Source organism: Anser anser (assembly GCF_964211835.1).
Source record: "Anser anser genome assembly, chromosome: 5".
Classification (NCBI taxonomy): Eukaryota; Metazoa; Chordata; class Aves; order Anseriformes; family Anatidae; genus Anser; species Anser anser.
The window spans coordinates 25,009,885-25,029,828 of record NC_139725.1 but is presented as its reverse complement, the minus strand read 5'-3'; the positions used below and the strand labels follow the sequence as shown (position 1 = coordinate 25,029,828).

General features: G+C 36.0%; 1 protein-coding gene and 1 long non-coding RNA gene across 5 annotated transcripts in view; both read right to left on the bottom strand.

Annotated features, from left to right (window-relative positions):
- Nucleotides 1-19,944, bottom strand: part of STXBP6 (syntaxin binding protein 6) — a 113,226-nt gene that overhangs the window by 21,892 nt on the left and 71,390 nt on the right. The gene's annotated exons all lie outside the window — the stretch shown is intronic.
- The window catches only part of LOC310900532, a 50,861-nt gene continuing 30,933 nt past the window's right edge, over nucleotides 17-19,944 (bottom strand). The window contains exon 2 of the long non-coding RNA XR_014585202.1: nucleotides 17-19,944. This exon is cut by the window's right edge and continues 16,421 nt beyond it. This is a non-coding gene — a long non-coding RNA (uncharacterized lncRNA).

Sequence of the window (19,944 nt, the reverse complement as noted above, 5' to 3'; positions counted from 1 at the left end):
TAAACAGATAAAAGAAAAAGCATACAACTGAAATGGGCTTAATTCAGAAACGTGTTGTTTAGTTCACCGTATCAGTAGCAATTTTGATGGTGTATTTTCTATATGTGATGGTACAATTTCACACAAGCATTATACAACTCAAAATTAGATACACTTCAGCCATTATCAGCTTTAGTTCCCAACAGTTCGTAAAAAACATAACTAAAGCTGAGCTCTTCCCATCTGCATTTTTACTGTCACCTTAGTATTTTCATTTCACCATGCTAATTAGCTGTGGGTTCTCAAATACAGCCTCTTATTCATTTATTTCTCTCCCTTTTTTTTTTTTTTTTTAAGATAAGAGAACAAACATGACAACTCCATGCAAGTATATGCCCATATACGCATGAATGTATTTAACTGTTGCTGTGGACTGACTTCAATGTCGGTGAAGGACTGAAAAAGCTACAGGTTTCTCCAGTCTTTTTTCATAAGATGCTACATGTAGCTCTCATTCATCTAACATCTACGACATTCAGTTCCCAGGTTACAGTCAACAGACTTAAGTATACACACTTACTGCACTAAGAAAGTAACCCCCCCCAAACCACAAACAGACTGTGGAAATCATTCCATCCTGTTCCTCCAAATAGTAGGTACCATAAACAAAGCCCATAAAAAAGAACAGTCTTGCATGTTACAAACAAAGTATGTTAAAAATTACAAACAATGGGAATAAGTCATACATGACAGTTCTGCTTTTGGGAAAAAAAGTCAATATAAAATACTCAAAATAGCGCATCTTTAACTCAGCATCAGGTATTCAAAGCGTACTTAAACATTAAAGCTAACTTTTCAACAGCAGGAAAAATGGCTTCCTGTACTATACTTTCTCTCTAAACAAATGCATTTTCTTTTCATTAGTATAACTACACATACTTTCAACCACCACAAAATTGTTTAAAACAATTTTAGGTGTTTTATATAATCATCCTCACTATTACATTCATGTTATTTTTCTGTTGATGTATGTTAAGTCAACTTCAAAACATTTTCACTCTCAGTGAAAAAAATTTTTGAATGATTGTACCATACAATCTACTAAGGCTGGTGTGTTATTTGTTTTCCATGCTAAAATCTATTTCCTAAAATCCTTTTAATCCATATGACCCTCCAAAAAGAGTAGTATTGGAAATGGTTACTTTCCTCTTTGGTTTTAGATGCTGGCAGTTAAAGAAGGCTTCTTAAATAATCAAGACTTATGTAGTAAGGATTGCTTCTTTTTGTGCACTCACTTTACCCAAATTACCAGGAAAACTAACAAGCTAACAGGCTTCTAAATCTGAAGACACATACTGCATATGCTTCTGCACTCAGGGGCACAGGTGTACAGTAACTAAGATGTAATGCCTCATCATTCCACATGGTGAAAAGAGCTAACATTGCTTTTTAGTATGAAAATTTACTACTGCAGAGGTCAGTGGCTTGATGCTAAACGTACTTTAGAATGGAAATTCTGATTAATACGAAAAGTTCTTTTTCAATATCTCAGATTTACACGTTTTCAATGTATGTCTATGGTAAAAGCTTAAGCAGCTTTATGGGAACTTAATGTGTTATTAACAGAAAATTCATTTCCATGGAAAATTTAGTAGGTTAAAAAAAACATATTAATGTTCTACATGGTAGATAATTGTTTCTGAGAAATTACCTCAGACTAGAAAGCACAGCTGGACTCAATATATTGACCAGATTATTGATGACAATATAATGAACAGATTGCCAGAAGTCTCTTAATCAGCAGCTGAAAATTGGCATAGTATGTGATTCAGAATCACAGGTCAAATGTTACAGAACAAAGGAAATCAACACAGTATCAGAAAGGTAGCAGCAAACTTAGATCAGAATAACTATTGAAATGCAAAAACTATTGCTACTATGCAAAGAATAACTATTGAAATGCAAAGTGAGTGAGATGAGTATTAAAGATTCAGTGATTGCTCGACGGTCTCCATGCTTGGACCACTCTGAAATATGAAACTTCAGTTCCATATATTTTCTCATATATTGGACTCAGTTCCATATATTTTCTATGTAATACTAATAGTAGAAGGCTATCTAAGAGTGGCTCAAATTTTAGGATCTCTGGTTCATTCCACTTCTGTGAAAATTTACACAATAATATATGGCTGAATTAGACGTGTTAAAAGTAAAAATGTGCACACTATATGTAAGCCACGTATAGAATCAACACCAGCAGTATTGCAAAACAAAGCATTTAAAAATAGGAAGTACGAAACAAAACAATCGTATGATCAAATGCTATTTTTTCCTCAGAATCTTTTGGGTAACAGATTATGAGATGTACAGCCCTAAACTTGATTTCAACAAACTTCTCACTGCTCTGAAGGCTCGTACATGACATAGATTCTGGTGCTCTTGAAAACAGAGGTAATTTATTATTTCAAGGTGAAAAATATCAGATTTTACAGATTTGATGGTGAAACAGTGTCAAAAACTCCATGTATTGTTTGGCTAATTTTACGTTTTCCTATTTGAATAACCTAGTTATTTAAATTTCTCTGTATAACACTTTTAACAATCAATGGACAGCAGCTGTCTCTTCAGCTGGAGCTATTAGTACTCAGCACTTCAGCAAAAAGAAGACCACTTTGAGTGTCTAAGCTTCAGCAACTTTTGAAAATTCCTATTAGTGATAAAGCATAAAAACATCTTGAATGGAAGACTGGTCCTATATCATCCACAACACACTAAAGCTTGGAAAGGCTGAGTCCTACAAAAGAAGTTATAAGGCTCTTGAACATCTCAGTCATTGTTCTAGATAGAAATTCGGTCTAAAGTTAGCTGGCGTGACCCTCCTGGAATACTGGCAGTTTGCCTTAGGTCTCTCACTTGTAATTATTGTCTGCAGCAAAATAGACTTAGTTTCATTTCACCTTTTGTGTCTCAGTATTAAAGGAAAAAGCTAGAGTTTCCAGAACATTCTAAGCACAACCACCCACAAACCCACCAAGCACGCTTTAAAACCTTCGTGTAGTCCATGACAGCTTGACAGTAGTATGGAAGTCATTAAAACTGCACAGACTCCCTTGAAGCTGGAAAAGCCACCCTCACCAGCTGCTCATTACATTGCTTTGCAAACTAGAGCACTTCCACACAAGCCACTAAGTGGGTGTTAAATTGCAAACATGTAAGGAGTCTTTTCATAGATCTGAAAAAAAACTGAAAAAAATTGGAAGCAATTACATGCTCCTAGCTACACTTTCTGACAAGTCACACAGATGTGTTTGCTAAACTCTTTATTTACCTTAATAAAAGACAATGTTAAAATTATGCTTCAGTTTTAGTGTGTGTGTGTTACTGTTTGCTTTTGTTTGCTTTGGTAGAAGAACATTAGACCTTGAAAATATGAAGTTGCAACAGTGTGGACAAAACGCATTTGCTTGGAAGCCATCAATAGATAGGTCCACACAGTATTTATGTGCATCTGATGATGACACAGGCAAAACAGATTTATTTATCTGATTGCAGGGAATATACACTTACTGGTAAGTTAAGAAAGAATGTGTGAAAAGTCAACTACAGCAATTTACAATTGAAGACACTGAGGACCTTTCCTTAAAAGAAAATAAGAAAAAAAAAAAAAGGAAAAAAACACCACAACAGTACATTAACAGATAACCAAAAAGCACTGAGCCAGAAACAGCATTACTTCTGGGATTTAAGACATTACTAACTCTTTTGCATCATAAATAAAAATAAGTCACAGCATTAAGTTTCAAAGAGGTTGTTAAAGTTTAAGAGACATGTATTTAAGTAAAACACTGTTTCAAAAGCAGATCAAAAATAAGAGGCAGAAATAATTAACTTTAGATCATGTTGTGACAAAGTCAAGAAAGTCACTGCTCTCATAATTTAGAGCGCACTGAAATGAATGTATTTGAACTCCAGACCTAAGCTAGAATCCAGTGCCGCATGTCACTGGAATCTTAAGCAGTGAATCAATACAGCTCTTCACACAGAAAGCTAAGGCAGACAAAAGTCAGTCAAAATTCATTGCATCTGCAACCCAGAATATTTTTTTTTTTGTCAGTCTTCTGAAGTATCTTTACATGTCCATCATGTACAGAAAAGACAAAACGATGAGGAGTGATAACTTCTTAAGTACCTGCCCTGAAATACCTGTCCCTGAGTTATAGGGTGGAGGTTCTAAACCACCCCATTATGAAATTTACTGTATCATATTTGAAATGCATATATAAAAAACATCTGTGCTTGAAGTCTTGATTCTATATATCTGTGTTTAGCTTTGGATGTTCTTTAAATTTGGATATGTTTATTAAATAACTTTTAAACTCTTTAGGTAATTAGGAATCTTATGAAAAATGGTTTGATTGCCTCACAGAATTTCTAGTCATATCTCAGTGTATTTCTAAAGTGCTGAGTGATTGAAATATCTACTGAAGGGAGAAATTAAGTACAAAGTCTTGAAGCAGTTAGTGATTGCTGCATCTGTTCACATTATAACAAGATTTTTTTAATTTTTATTTTTTAAATAACTGGACACTACACAAGTACTCCATAGCTCTTACAGATTAATAAATTAAGTAGCTCAAGCTTTTACTGCTATTTTGTCATTAGTTCTTCAGAAAATGTAATAGTGCAAATGAAGTAGGAGAAAAAATTAAAAAATTACTAAAAAATTACTTTCAGTTGTAAGACTGACAGACTGAAGTTTGCTTTTGAGTGAAGAATTCTACTGAATATATTTGGCTGTATCTGTAGTTCAATACAAAACTACCCATCAATTTAATGTTAGGTCAGCATAAGCTAGCTGTACATCACATCCTGTAGAGCTGCAGTGGATATTCATACCTCAGCTCACAAATAACCAATGATGAAAAGTAGCTGTTAATAATTAATGATGGGAAAAAAAATCTTTAAAACGCAAGAGAGCCTAAACACTTCTTTAAAATAAATCTTTGGTGAGGAAAATGTTAAACTGGATACCATGGTAGTGTGATGCAAGTTCATAGTGACTGCATCTAGAATTTAATAATTCCTACCTTGTTGTGGAAATGTTGCCCTAAAGCAAAAACTTCTCAGAGTGAAACGAAGTCGAAAAACAGCCAAGAGTTTTCTAAACTTTTGAGTCAATCACAATAAAAAGAGTAAATTTAAAAGAAGCAGCACATTTTTATTAACATACTGTTTAATATCTGATACAGATTTTATACAGATTTTTTAATAAATAAAAATGACTTGGCACTTGTGGTAGAAATGCTTTCGTTTTAAACCCCACTCCTAAAGAAAAAGAAAAGTAGGTTATGAGCGGACCGTGAAAGAGATAATTACTCCTCCATACTTTTCAGTTCTCCAGGGTTACATATTGAAAAGCTGCCTTTTCCCTCCAGAGTTCTGTTTGTGCAATTAAATCTAATTCTAATTCATCAAGTCCCTTCAGTCCCAGCCTCCAAGGGAACAACCGTTTCATACGCTTGCAAAAGCTCACTGACTAAAATTCTGACAGTCTTGTGCAGAATTCTAGCAAGCTATGGCTACTAGTTAGTCCAGTGATCTGTAGTTTCTGACCTTCAGAAGAACAGTGACCTTTCTGTTCCTCTGTTCAATTGCTTCTCCATTCCACAAGTCTGAGGTTTTTTATTCAGAGAACAAGGCAGGAGTAAGTGGTGGAAATGTCTCAAATATTTAAAGAAATCCATTACAGTTTTCATTTTTGTAAATGTACAAAGACTCAAAGAAAAGACTTCCTAAATTTCCCCAGACAACTTTTCAACAGTCAGACAAATAAAGCTGATTAATTAAATAAAAGTATGCTAGAATGCACAACTAGGTACTAAAGAATAAGGACCAGATGCATGAAATTGTCTTAGTATACCATGTGGATTTCAGGAAAACTATTTCTAGGCAGCTTCACATGATAGTTATGAGCTTTGCTATGAACTCCAGTTTTCAGTTTGAATACCAAAATTTACGGTATCTTTTCACACAGCATTTTCAACTAAATACTGATTTAACAGAGGGACTAAATTAATTCTTGTAAAACTTTGAGCCTTATCAATGTGGTTGTCCAACTTCCTGCAACCTTGAGACCTGCCACGGTTCTTAGACCTCAGCTACTAATACAAAGAGATGCTCTGAGATGACAGTGCTACTAAGTAGACAGGTCACCTCCAGAATTAATTTTAGGCACAGAAAAAAAAAAGAAAACATGCTCGCAACTGAAAATAGCTAGTCCCACTAAGAGCTCTATGCAGATACAGTTCTTAGGAACTGCATATAGTTATCTGCATACAGTTCTTCGGACAAGCTGTTCTGCTGCGAGCACTGTCTGTGGTTTTGCAGCTCATTTCTGCGTCTTGTTTCTTAAAAAAGGAGTTTTTTTCTGGGGAACACGTTTCGTTTAAAAAGAATGTGGGACAGAAGAGATCCCAGGTTAGATACCTGAACAATATAGGATATTAACAGAATGAGAAGAGAACATATGCAGGATCTTCTGTACTTTTTCAGAAACTTATAGACTTTACCTCTCCATCACTTCCCCCAAAGTCGCAAAATACCTGCTAAACTTCCACCTCAGTATTATTCTCATCCTTGTTTTGCAATGGTAGTCATCTCTCTCACAAGCACTGCACAAAGTAAAACTTGTGTTCTTGGTCTTGCACTCCCACAAGTCCTGCCTTTTTGCATCTTGCACTTCCTGTTTACTCTTCTATTCAACAGTGTGAACTGAGAAAGACTTTAATCCTTACCGAAAATAAGCAAAAGGAGCTAAAATGAAGCAAGGGGTAGGAGGCTTGTTTAAATGCCTGCTTGCTCCTCAAGGGTTGCCAGGTGTCAAAATGGCTGATAAGTCACTTCATTTCTCAGAACTGCATTTCCTACTTTTGCCCATCTTTCCTCTTTCCTTTCGTTGGTAATTCTGCTTTTTGTCACCATCAGAAATGTAAAGAGCTAAAAGCACAGAACAGCTGCATAGCTCCCATCTTCTCCACTTACTAAATAGGGCAAGTGGATGTCAATGACCCTAAATACACAGCAGTTTAGTCAAAGACGAATTCCTTCAATTTCTTCAGGCATGACAGAATGTTTTGACACCGATTTGAAAAACACAAGGAAAAGTTTTCAAATACAACAGAGACAAACTAATCCTAAGTCTAAACACATACTTTTTCCCGGAGTCCTTCCCAGAAGGTCAAACAAAAAACAGTTTGCGTTACCCACCTGCTTAAACAAACACCTTCTGCATCACTGTCTAGAATAAGATGCCAGCCTCACTGCTTTCCAGATAAAAGATATGACAAGGGAAGAAATATGTATCTCTAAGTAAGATTTAATCATACATTGTTCAAAATACAATTTAAGGAATATTTTTGTTGTGTCTTCAAAGGAAAAAAATACTTTGGGTTAAAATACCTATATGAAAACAGTTTATGTTGCATAAGACAACATGAAGTGTTATATGTGTGTGTATGCTTTCCAAATATACCACAAAGAGCATTAACAACAAACTCTTTCCCATTAGTGCCACTCCCTTCAGTTTTGCACCTGGTTTTCCATTTTTTTCTTTTCACAGAACAATGTAAATACATGCCCTTATAAATGTTTTTTATGCCTATTTTATCACTTTAAACCCCCCCCATAACATCATATAAAATCCAGCCACTGCAGTTTGACAGCCTCATTTTTTATTCCTACCAAAATTTTAAAGCTAGAGAAGTAGAAACATTACAGTTATAAATTAATGGATTTTTTAAAGTATTCTTTATATAGTTTAATGTATTGATACCAAAGCAACTGCTTTCCATTTTGGCACAGTTGTATAAACAGATGTAGTTAACAGTGGAAAGAATGGCAGACTTTGTTTTATAGCCAGAGAAAACGCTTCTGCTTAACTGCAAATATTTGGAAAGGAATCTTATTAAACACATATTCACTTCCAGAATGATGACTGAACTTCCAGGTTTTGTTGGAATTGCCTTTTACTATTCCACATTGCAGAGCAGCCAACTTCAAACTCTTCCCACCTCCTTTTTCCTGCATTCAGATAGTCAACTGCATCTCGAGTTATTTCTACTCAAATATAACAAAATTTGAGTTCTGTAGATGTTTTTTAATTAAAATCTAGCTGAGAGGAACAAGATAGTGCTCAGACAGTTCTACCAAGGCATTGCTGCTGCACAAAAAGGTATTAGGTATGTCAGCCAGGTCCCAGGGAAGAAAGATAACTTCCTTACAACCCAGGGACCAAAGTCATCATCAGAGACCTCTCAAGCAGCCTAGAACTACTGTTGATCCTGGCTAAAAGCATTCTGCGTTAGCATTTTACCTCATTCTAGCATGGTAGAGCCTCACCTCAAAACTAGAAGTTATTTGGTGACTGAGAATTGCAGCCCATTGTAGCATGTGCCCTTCTGTATTAGCCTGGATCACCTACAGTTTCAATATTATTCACTCTCTTTGTTAAAATGAAGACGGCAACCTACACAAACATTGCTGAGGATACTTTAAGTAGCCTTGCAAACACTCATGCACACTTCAGAAAATCTCATTTCAATCTAGTTTAGAAATCAAGTCTGAAAATATTGACCACAGTGAATATCCATGAAGGTGTCTTGAGATATTCTTTTTACTACGTTCTAGTCATTTCAGCACCAGCAACTATGGAGAACTGGTTAAAGATAATACCACATAAGTACTTCTCTTAAAAAGTGGAATTTGGCAAAATTCCCATACGATTTAACAGATGTGCATCCGCATGCAGGGAGTACACTAGGAATTACCTCATCAGCCTGAAAACAATGTTTGAACCTCACAGCAAGTGTCCTGAGGGGCAGGAAAAGGCTCTGGAAAACTAAAGTTCCAATTCGTTCTCAGTATCTCACCAAAAGTACTGTATTAGGGAATAGTTTTCAAGTTGTAAGTTTGCTTAGATAACTGGACAGTCTTCAGGTGCTGGAAATAAATTGCTCAATGACTTAAGATCCTACAGTGTAAAAGGAACTGTTGCAACAGAATAGACGTTTGCAGGAGGTTTTTAAAAAATGATTTACAAAACTGTGCTTTTTCCTTGATTTTGAACTGAATCAATTACTTGAAAGACAGTAAAAGAAACTACCTGTAAATACTTTCTTTGCGTACAGCAGATGCACCTAGAGATTCTACTGCAACCGTTCAGTACAAAATCCTTATCTTCTACTACATAGGGGCTTAAGACAGAACCTTGGTAGAAAATTTCTTGCATATTCATGACTAAATTTCTGATGGACACAATTCTACAAAAAAATTCACATTCACATATGGCATGATAGCATCCAGTTCTCAGTATAAGCAATTATAAAAGTGCATTTAAACCATTTCAGATTATGAAGAAGTTAAATCAAACAAACAAAACCAGAAACCAAATCAAAGCAAAAATTCACAAACACATCTGTGAAGGAATACAGAGTGTGACTGAAGGAAAAGACCAAGTAGGAAGAAAAACGAGTGGTCCAATAACTGCAATACCAAGTTATCATCATACAATTTTAACTGAAGCCAGTTATTTAAATCTTATCCATTCAGTAACAAAAAAACATATCTCAACCTACAAAGTACTCTACCAGAGTACGTATAACCCACAATGCGTTTACACAATAGAAACCTAATATCCATTCTTTCTTGCATTTTATGCCTAGAAGTGCAATAACTGCAATGAAGGGACATTTTCACATGCTGACTTTTATTTTGTAGTTGTCTGAATTGTTTTCTGCATACAACAAAAAAAGAATACAGCACACAACACCCACATTTCAGGTAGCGCATTGACTGAGATGTAAAAGTAGGAAAATCTCTGTAGTGAGTATTGTTATGAATATTCTGAACTTGAATTAAGTTCATAAAAATACAACTATCACCACTTCTTACCACCAGCACTGCTACTATTAGATTTAGGAGAATGTTCATCTGTTATATGTGTCTTCAAAATACCCAAATAATATTTTACGTATCGGTAGGTTCCATTTTGATCTCCTATCTATCCAACAGTATTCCACAGAATAGTGTGTGTATGCGCACTTTTGAAATGCGATCATACCCCGCAATTTTTAACAGCTTTAAGAAGTTTGAAAGCAACAAATCAACATTAGCCACCAGTCCTTGCAAATTTACTTATTAAACATTATTGAGATGGTTAAGAGGTAAGACCAAAAACCTCCACAGTACAGAATACTGTGCAGTGTTTTACAGACAGTTCAGCAGACAGCATCCTTGTCACACTTCCAATGCCTATAGTGCTGCTCTTCTCCACCCATCTGCAAATAAGGCTCTTCAATCTTTGCTCTTGCAAACACTGAGTTCAATGGAGAAGTCCTCAATTTTTCAGTGGGTATCAACCAACACATATTCTTGACATGAACCTCTAAATCAAGACTTCCTAAAACCTTCACAAACATTCCCTACAGTTTCAGTTATCCAAATAGGCATAGTATGGTTCCTTGCCAAGATATTCAGGCACTATTTCCATGTGCCGTTCAACACCATTTCAAGGTCAGAAGTCATTTCCACCTATTTTTATGCCAATTTAGTCTGCAAAGCACTTTGAGACCACGGGATGGAAGGAATATTTAAAATTTTAAAGTCTTAAAGAATATGAATAGTGATTTGAAAACCAAGTGGAACTGAGAGCTAGCTTCAAAAATGCTGAAAATATATTTTCCAGCAAAAAGTGTCTCACTGAACTGGGGCCCAACGTTTTGGTTGTGTATTTACCCTCCATCCCTTTCCACTGTGCTTTATTCTCATGCTCCATTTAAAATTTGTAGCATTTTTAAAGTTTTTTTTTTTTCTTTCAATTGATTTATCGTAGCTACCCACTGAGATTGTTTCATCTTGCAAACACAAGAGAGATAATTAAAGTGCCTAGAAGCTAAAGCACACCCGTACTTTGGTACTTGTGCTATACCAACCATCACTTACAGACTGAGCTAGAAGCCTGTAATGCACTGCACTGTAAACAGCCAAGCAGCTGCAGACAACTCCAGAAGAACGAGTGATAAATACTGACTGCACGTTCCAAAATAATCAACGTGCCCAAGAAGCAGCTTCTGAGTTCCTGATCTCATTAATTTGAAGTGCATCTAAGCGACATTTTTGTGGGAAAGAAATAATTAGACAGCCAATAAGACTTCAGGTCAGTGGATCAGGTGATACATATCTTCCATTTTCATACTAAAAGGTTGTAAAGAGAGAGTATAGTTAAAAGCATTGCTAGTATATGAACTAAGGAAAAGTATTCTACCACTAGTTTGGATACAAACAAAAAAAAACTCCCTCAGAAAACTCTGCAGAATTCTTAGTTGAAAAAGAACAATGTTTTGAAGAGTGTCCTACTTCAAAAGCAAGTTAACATCTAATTTCCTACTACGCAAATAATTTATACTACACATATATTAAAGACTACTTTGAAATAGTAACTTCATAGCATTTGCTGAAATTAACAGCAAAACATGTTATGAGAAATAATTTTTAGAAGTCTGGATTACAGCACATCAGGTCTTATACATTATAAACAGCCACTCATTTTTCTTAATACTTGGATCCTAGGTATGTTTAAAGATCAAACGCTCAGAAGGAATAGATCCCTCATGAGACTCTCTAGAAACGTGTTTGAACTGCAAGAAAAATTTTCACTATATACTCTACATTACAAATTTCACAGCTGTGGTAGAGTAGATTTTATGTGAAGGTGCTATGAGCAGATAGCACTGAGCTACTGCATGTAGTATTTTAAATACTTGGGGTATGAAATATTGCATATGGTTACTTTTATTAACATACAGAATTTCTTTGTAAGGGACTAGAACATCAACTAAAATATTTAGCATCTGAATAGTTATTGTAGTTCTTATTCTACTGTCTCAAAGTCCTCTGCAAAGCACTGAATCTCAGAGCACGCCCATAAAATCAGTAGCATTACCATTTTATACATGATACTCAGTGAATTTCCTCAAAGTCACACAACATAGTTGGAATGATTCTCACATCTCAAATTCCTGTAAGACACAGGAGTGAAAACTGGGAAAAGCTCTACCAAAAATCCTCTTATAGGGATCCTGAAAATAGTAAAGAACTGCATGTTGCTGATTCAACACAAGCAATTCATTTCATACACAAAATCCATACTCTGAACTTTCACCTACCTCAAGGAAAGACAAAGACTGTTATTGAAAAACGGTCCAATCCTAACTGAAAATATATTTCTTTGATTGTAACTTAAAGGATTATTTATATATAGATTTAGCATCCAATAGTTTGAAACATTCAGAGATTTATACGTTAAGCTGTTATAATTTTTTCTTCCTTTGCTCAGGTACCAGTGCTTATTACATTTTTGCTGGAGGCACTTCGCATTACAATGGAAAACAGCAAAAATTTGATGATGTAAAAGGTTTTCCTGAATCAATACAAAGCTTTTTCCAATGCGCCACCACTTTCTGGCAACAACAGGTGACAAAGCATACCAGTAGCATGAAAAAACAAAATCCACAGGAAAGCAGTTCAGAAATCAGTGTTAAAAAGAGGATGAAGCTAGACTTTTACAAGTTAGCCAAATGGCTCACTTAAGGTAGATGAAGAACGCTCAAGATGCACACACACAAAGAAAGCTGGGAGAAAGAGCATTCACTTCATCAGTGGATACTAAACTTACGGATTTCTAAACTAGTTGTATGGAATATATCCTTCTTATTCCATTGCATTCTTTGCATTTTTGGAAAAAAAAAGATGAAAGAACTGCTGGAAGAAACACTGAAGAGACTAAACTGAACTGTACTACTCTGATGACACTGTTGAAACAGGGGTTTGTCCCTTTCATAGCTTTTTCTTGTACCCACAACTGTGGTGAGTTGATCCCAGCCAGCAGTCAAGCACCCAACCAGCCGCTCACTCCCCCACCATTTCTCTCTCCTGTTCTGCTAGGAAGAGCAAAAACAAGAAAACTCTTGGGTTCAGATAAAGACAGTTCAATAACTGAAGAAAATAACAACAACAAAAAGTGGCACAAAGGCCCCCCTCTCACAAGCGGATCAGCGCCCAGCCAAGCCACAACCACCTTGGAAGACAGCCCCCTGCCTTTCTCTCTCTACCCCCTGCTTTATGGCTGAACATGATATTATATGGCACGACATATATATATTTGGCCAATTTGGATCAGCTCTCTCAGCTGTGTCCCCTCCCAACCTCTTGCTTACCCCCAGCTCACTTGCTTGGGGTGAGGTAGAGGAGCGGAGTGGGGAAAATGTGAAGGCCTTGATGCTGTGTAAGAACTGTCCACAACAGCCAAAATGCAGGTGTTACCATTTCATCCACAAATCCAATACACAGCACCATACAGGCTGCTCTGAAGAAAATTAATTCTATTGCAGCTAGATTCAGTAAATAGATCTAATCCTTATAAATAAAGATGCTTTTACTTGGAAAAGACTCAAAACAGAAAACTTTCAGTTAACTATTGAGAGATGAACTGTAAGTGCACATCACAGATTCCCACTGGCAGTAGTAGGAGCTCCTTTGAAAACAATTTCACTTTTATTTATATTGACTAAATATAACTGGCTCATATGTTTCCATTTTTCATGACAGTGAATTACTGCAAAGGGGTTTTAGAATCAATTTGTTCTGTAAATAGGTGCTTCCTTCTGTACATACATCGGGGGAGGATCCTAAGAAAAAGTATTTTGTGATGCTTCCAGTTGAAGACATTTCAGTTTAAAGAACACCATCAAACGTGCATCAACTGCCTCTCAAGTCAAATAGTTTTATTTCAACAAAACTATTCTCATATGCCATTGCACAATTTTGCAATGGCAGGACTGAAAATTTGACTTAAGTGACAGCTGCAATCAGCACTGTCACTTTCTCATCTGTACTGTTCATCAGGAAAACTTTCACAGAAAGTTTCAAAAAGCATCAGTTGCCTCTCTTTTCCGAGGATAATTATAACGTTTCCTAACAGAGTGCCTTCCTAGCCTTTAAAGAGAAACAAACCCCAGAATCTGGTGAAAATTTGTTGTAGAAAGTAAGACATAGATAAAGGCCATCAGAGGGGATTTTGTGGTGGGACAGAGATATGCGCACATAGGTCTCATTTTGATATGCAGTTAGAGGACAGCTGAAGGACTTTCCTAACAACTTCCATATCCCAGAATACTGACTAGCACAAGTTTAAGGTGAAGACCACTGTCACAGATTGGAAGATTACCTGAGACATGTCTTCAAAACTTCACATAAAAGGCTAGCTTCCTAAAGTCACATAGAGGAGTGATTGGTGACTATGTATTTAAACAACCAACTATTTTGAAAACTTCTTTTGAAAAGGTACATTCTCGGACTGCTCAAATAAAAAAAAAACGCTATATTTTACTATACAACATTTATGTACATCCAGCTAACTACCTTCCTCACTATGTTTGCATATGGGCATACATGCAAAGGCAAGACTAAACAACTCAAGTGCATACCACCAGCTCTTTTTTCTTTTTATTTTTCTTTTCCTTTTCTTTTTTTTTTAAGTTTGCTTTTCTTTTCCATTTAAGGACTATTAATTTATGTATTTTAAGATGTCTAGCTCCTTACATTACAGGATTATATACTGCTGTTTCATAGGCATAGTCCTTACAGGAGTATATGCCATAGAGTCCTTACTGGCCCCTAATCTTCTTGCCATTAATATGGAAGACTATTGTCTTCTGTTTATTTATGAGTCTATCAATTAAATGAATTTTGGCTTCAGATTTAATCTCTTTACTGCAAAGATACGAAGACCTAACCTGAACTTTGTCCTGACCATAACATAGCACATGACATTTTAAACCAAAGAAAAAATCTAAAACAGGTTTAGGATACAACTGACTCATGATTAATGAGAAAAATGTTGATAGATTGCAGACACAGAAATGTCTCAAAGGCCCACAGCAGAATGCAGAAATAACTCTAACATTTTAAACAGAAAAGAATATCTTAAAAACCTTAATAATTTACTATGGTAATATAGCATTAATTTTTCATTTGCGGTAATGTATTTTACTGTTTATAGTAGTTCTGGAAACTTTTCCTCTAAAAACTGCTCCGAAAAATAAACAACCTATACTGTCAGTGCTACAAAAGAAGTTTTCTTCATGAATTTATTTTAGAGCATAAAAATGAGCAGCTTAACCTTACTTCTTTGCACATTATAGATCTTAATAGCAGCTGACACGCTGTTCATCAACCTTTTTTTTTTTTTTCTATTGTACTGTACTTACTGTACTGGACTATTATGGGGGAAAACATTCTTTAATTACATTTCAGAAAATCAAACAAAAATGATTCTTAACATTCCACACCAAACCCCCCAAAAGGAACACAAACTTATTACCACCCTAGAGACACATTGGTCATAATTGAAAAGACCTGTTTGCAAGTAATTGCAATGATCACTAGCAATGTCTTTAAGATCGTAACTTCCTGTATCTTTTTGGATCATAACGTCCTTTATATTATTATCAAACAGGTTTGTTAAAATCCATATAATGTGAATCTATTTCACAGTAAGATTTGTGCGTTCTACATCAGACAGGATTCATTGTTTGCTCTTCAGTGGATTAATAGTTTGCTACTACTTTAGTTGGGTTGCATCTATGCCTGCCTGTGACAACAACTGTTTTTTCAAAGAAAAACTGAAAACAGTAAATATCTCACTAGCAAAAGTACTGGAACCACCTAAACAGATTATATAGTTTCTTGTACTTTTATTTTACAAATTACTGTCACCATGTTGCTATTCCTTGTACTTCATTAAAATAAAGAAAGAAAGAAAACCAACAAAACCCGTGTACTTCTTTCTACCACCAAAGACAATTTAAGACTGTCAAGCAGACTTTACTGATATATCATTTTTTCTGAAATATCAAAAATAAAGCCACTCTCCCTTCGCCAATAAGATATAACTAAAAAACTCCTCCTTCTTCACAGGACAATTTGCCGTTATTTTCAACATCTCTCTTGCATAGATACTAGTACTCTGCTTTTAGAGGCTGAATGATGGAATCAGAACATAGGTTAGTGAAGGATACCTCAAAAGCTGAAAAAGAAGACATCAATGTCCACGTTTTATGAACAACTGGGGTGGCCTTTGGAAGGGCTATTAATCATCTTGACACAGGGCCAACTGAGCTGAAGGTTCTGGTCCTCTAGGTCAAGGTATATGGGCAGGGAAGGAATACTAATGCCTGGTTTGACACATAGCAGCACATTAGTGTTTGAATACAATCTCACTTTAGATTGGTCTGCTGTGGCAAACATTAAGAGAAAAAAGTCTTCCTCAGAAAAATATAAAACACATCAAAACTCTAAAGCTCAATTTACTCATAAAATTTTAGCCCATGCATCTGCTTCTCAAAAAACCCCACGCAAACAAAAAAAGCATCATCAAAAATGACCCCACCCCCAAAACTGAAATCAAACCTTGACTGTTAAAAGTGCTAGTGTGTTTTGTTGTTGTTTTTTTTAAATTCTTCAGACTGTTTTTGTCCACACAGATCACAGATAACTGTGAATTATTTGCGGAAGGTGTGTGTTTCGCATGACTGATTAGATCAATTTCCTACCGGAAAACAGCCAGTGAAAGTGTAAGTGAGTGGACAGTACACAAGAGACAAGATAAAGGAAATACATGCACAGGATTTTTATTTTTTTTTTAAAGAGCTATCCATAGTGTTTCCAGACACAGGACTCTAATATCAGTCCTTGAGATGGAAAAACTATATATTTTCTTTTACAATCTGTGTGCATGAGTAATGCATTTATATTTACAGCCAAATTAAAACCAGGAGAAAGGGAAAAAATTTCCTCAGATCCTGATTTCATTAACCTTCAAAGGTTAAAACTAAAGATATTTTGAAACAGATAAATAAAGGAAACAGTTGAAAGACTTTGAAAGTGAAAATGAATAGAAAGGGCAGGTCTGAAAAATGAAGGTATAGATCAAAGAAATCAAGAATATTGAATATTCAAAATTCAAAAACAGTTTCACTACGTTCCCCCCTATCAAGCAGCAACTATACAACTAGGACACAAACTTTGGGCAGCAGGTATGCCTTCGTAACTTAGTACCATGCTGTGATTGTTGGTATGATAGCTAGAGAGGTGCAGAGCTACTGTCCTGATGTTTTGTTTGTTTGCTTTTAATAACAGAGGAAACTAGTACTACTGCAATTAAATTAAAAATGATTTATCCCCACAAACAGGCACCTTATCAGGAGAAGAAAACCACAGTGCTCTAATACTGAAAAAAAGGTCCTAGCATGTGGAAGACAAACACCTCCCCAACCCAGGGAGAAATAGAGTAGGATCACTTTAAACAACAAAAAAGTTGAGAAGAATCCGGGTATGCAGAAATGCTGCCAAAAATAAGCAAACAAACAAGCAGTGTTTCATGAAATGTCTCATCACATGAAACCAAAGTCTGAACATAAAGAGAACAAGCTACAAGCAACACTGTAACACCTTGCAGATTTGTTCCTACTGTTGTCACTATATAATCATTGCACATTGCAATCAGTGCGATTTATTCTAAAATGGATGAACTGCTCATTATGCCTCCCCGTACTTAATTCCTCTGGCCAAATTATAGCTTCTCTGTGGTAAGAAACGAGGTGCAGACCAGCATAAACTCAGGCAAATCTGGTAACTGGCACTGTCAAGATGCGAAAAAATGCAACAAATTCCAGAGGGTTTTCTAAACACACGTTTGAAATTACAAACTATAATTACAACCACCCCTAAAGAGATGCACAGCTTTCAAAGTGAAATCTGACAGTGCAGCTTTCTTGCCTCATGACATTTTCTTGTCTCATGACCAACTTCTTTTTCAGTCCATCCTACTGCATTTGAGGTAACAGCACAAATAACCTATAGCACTCCACATATCTCACAATAAACCCTCTCGAAGCGTGCATTTGGTTTCTTCCAACCTGGAACTAGAAGAATCAAACTAGGCCAGGTCAAAATAATTATTCAGACTTCTTTGAAAGAGGAGTCCTGAAATGAGACTACTTATATTTTGTGTCCACAGCAATATAGTCTCAGCACACTTGCTGCAGACATCACATGGAAAAAATAGATGATTTGTGTTCAGCTTCATAGGCCTGTTGCAACAACACTTAACCTAAAGCACACAACCTTAGGTCCACCCATTCTATGCTAAGGTACATAAACACAATAAATAAAACCATGTCTAACCAATAGCTTCTCAATGAATACAGGAAAGCTATAATTGTAAGCTTCAATTATCAACTTTAACAAATAAAAAATCACTGTGGAATTTCCTTAAAGGGAGACTAATTGATTTGGGAAGGTTAAATTCAAGTGCCATTTCTCTCACAGCGTGATATTCTTACAATCTTGCAACACTTCACTGCTAAATTTTGAATAAGATAATAAACAAGCTTATGACCCAGCAGCAATACTTTGGACAATAGTTCTCAGGAGCAAGGATAAAATCACTTTAGTTTTGTCTTGATAGAAGCTTCCCTCTCTCTAAGTGCTCTGCATTTACCGGCATCCTAGTTGCTTTGTAATGCACCTGTCATTAAAAGCAGAGTTGATTCAGGACTTGGAGAAATCTCCAAACCCAATCTTGAGGAAAAGATGTCCAGTGGTATCAGTGACAGCCTTAGGCACTTTGCGTTTGCCTTTGCTGAATGTCACAAAGTGCCTGTCGTCCCATTCCTCCAACTAGAGGCAGCCTGTTAACAGTCCCATCCCCTCCCCATCTATTGACTGCTGCCCTCCAGTCTGGTATCATCTGCAAACCTGAGGGAAACACAGCACATCCTGTGGTCCCAGTTACAGACAAGTGCACGAACTAGGATTGGCCTCTGCATAATATCATTCACTGCTGGACGGAGGGGCTCCGAGACACTGAGAAGACAGAATCACACCCTGCTCTTCCCCTCACCTTGCAGTCCTGCTGTTCAACCCAAAGTACCTATTTGCTTGCAAGGATGGAAAGGCAGAGAATTGAAACCTTTGCTATTCTTCTATGTGACTGCATTCCCATAATGTCACTATTAGATTTACATCAAGATTTATAAACTCCATTCAAATCAATACATAGATTTACTTTTGTAATGTGAAGCAGTGAGCTAGTAATCTTTTGCTTTTGGTATGAGTTCTACATAATACGTAATTCTTACCCTAACCAATAGCCTCTTTCAATGTTACTTAATTACAGAAGGCTACAGGCCTAACACTTAAGATCAGACCAGTTATTTAACACCATACGTTGCGTCTAAGAGCCTTGTAGTAAGCAGAGAATTTACACATTTCAACTTAAGTAATGGTTACATATGCCTACAGTGAAAGCTCGAATGGACTCTAAACGTACACATAATTTACATACCTACTAGTCAGAAATAATGCTGTTATTCAACTGCCATCTTAGCGTCAGCATTTACTTCTGTTCAAATACATTCTGTATTCTTAACGTTTATGTCACAACTATTTTTAGCGTGCTGACTACTCTAAAAACTGCAGTCACTTTAAAGTGAAAGAATTAAGTAAAAGAAAAACAAAACCCCACAACATTTCTACCAAATTACTCGTTCCCCCACTTCTCCCCATTCACACTCAAATTCACATCACAAAACTTAAAAATTTCCAAACACCAGGCCTAACTGGAATGTCAGCATTTAGCAAACCAACCTCTATTTTACTGGTATGAAATTTATTACCATGTTAACTACATGCATTTTTGTGTCTATATTTGCCTTTTAAAACATTATCACTTGGTTATGACCCTTTAAGGGTTTCTTTTTTGTTCCCTGCTTTCATACCCCCCTAAATCAGACTCCATCCTGAAAGGAAAGAGCCTAACTAAACTGATACCACACGTATACGAGAGCA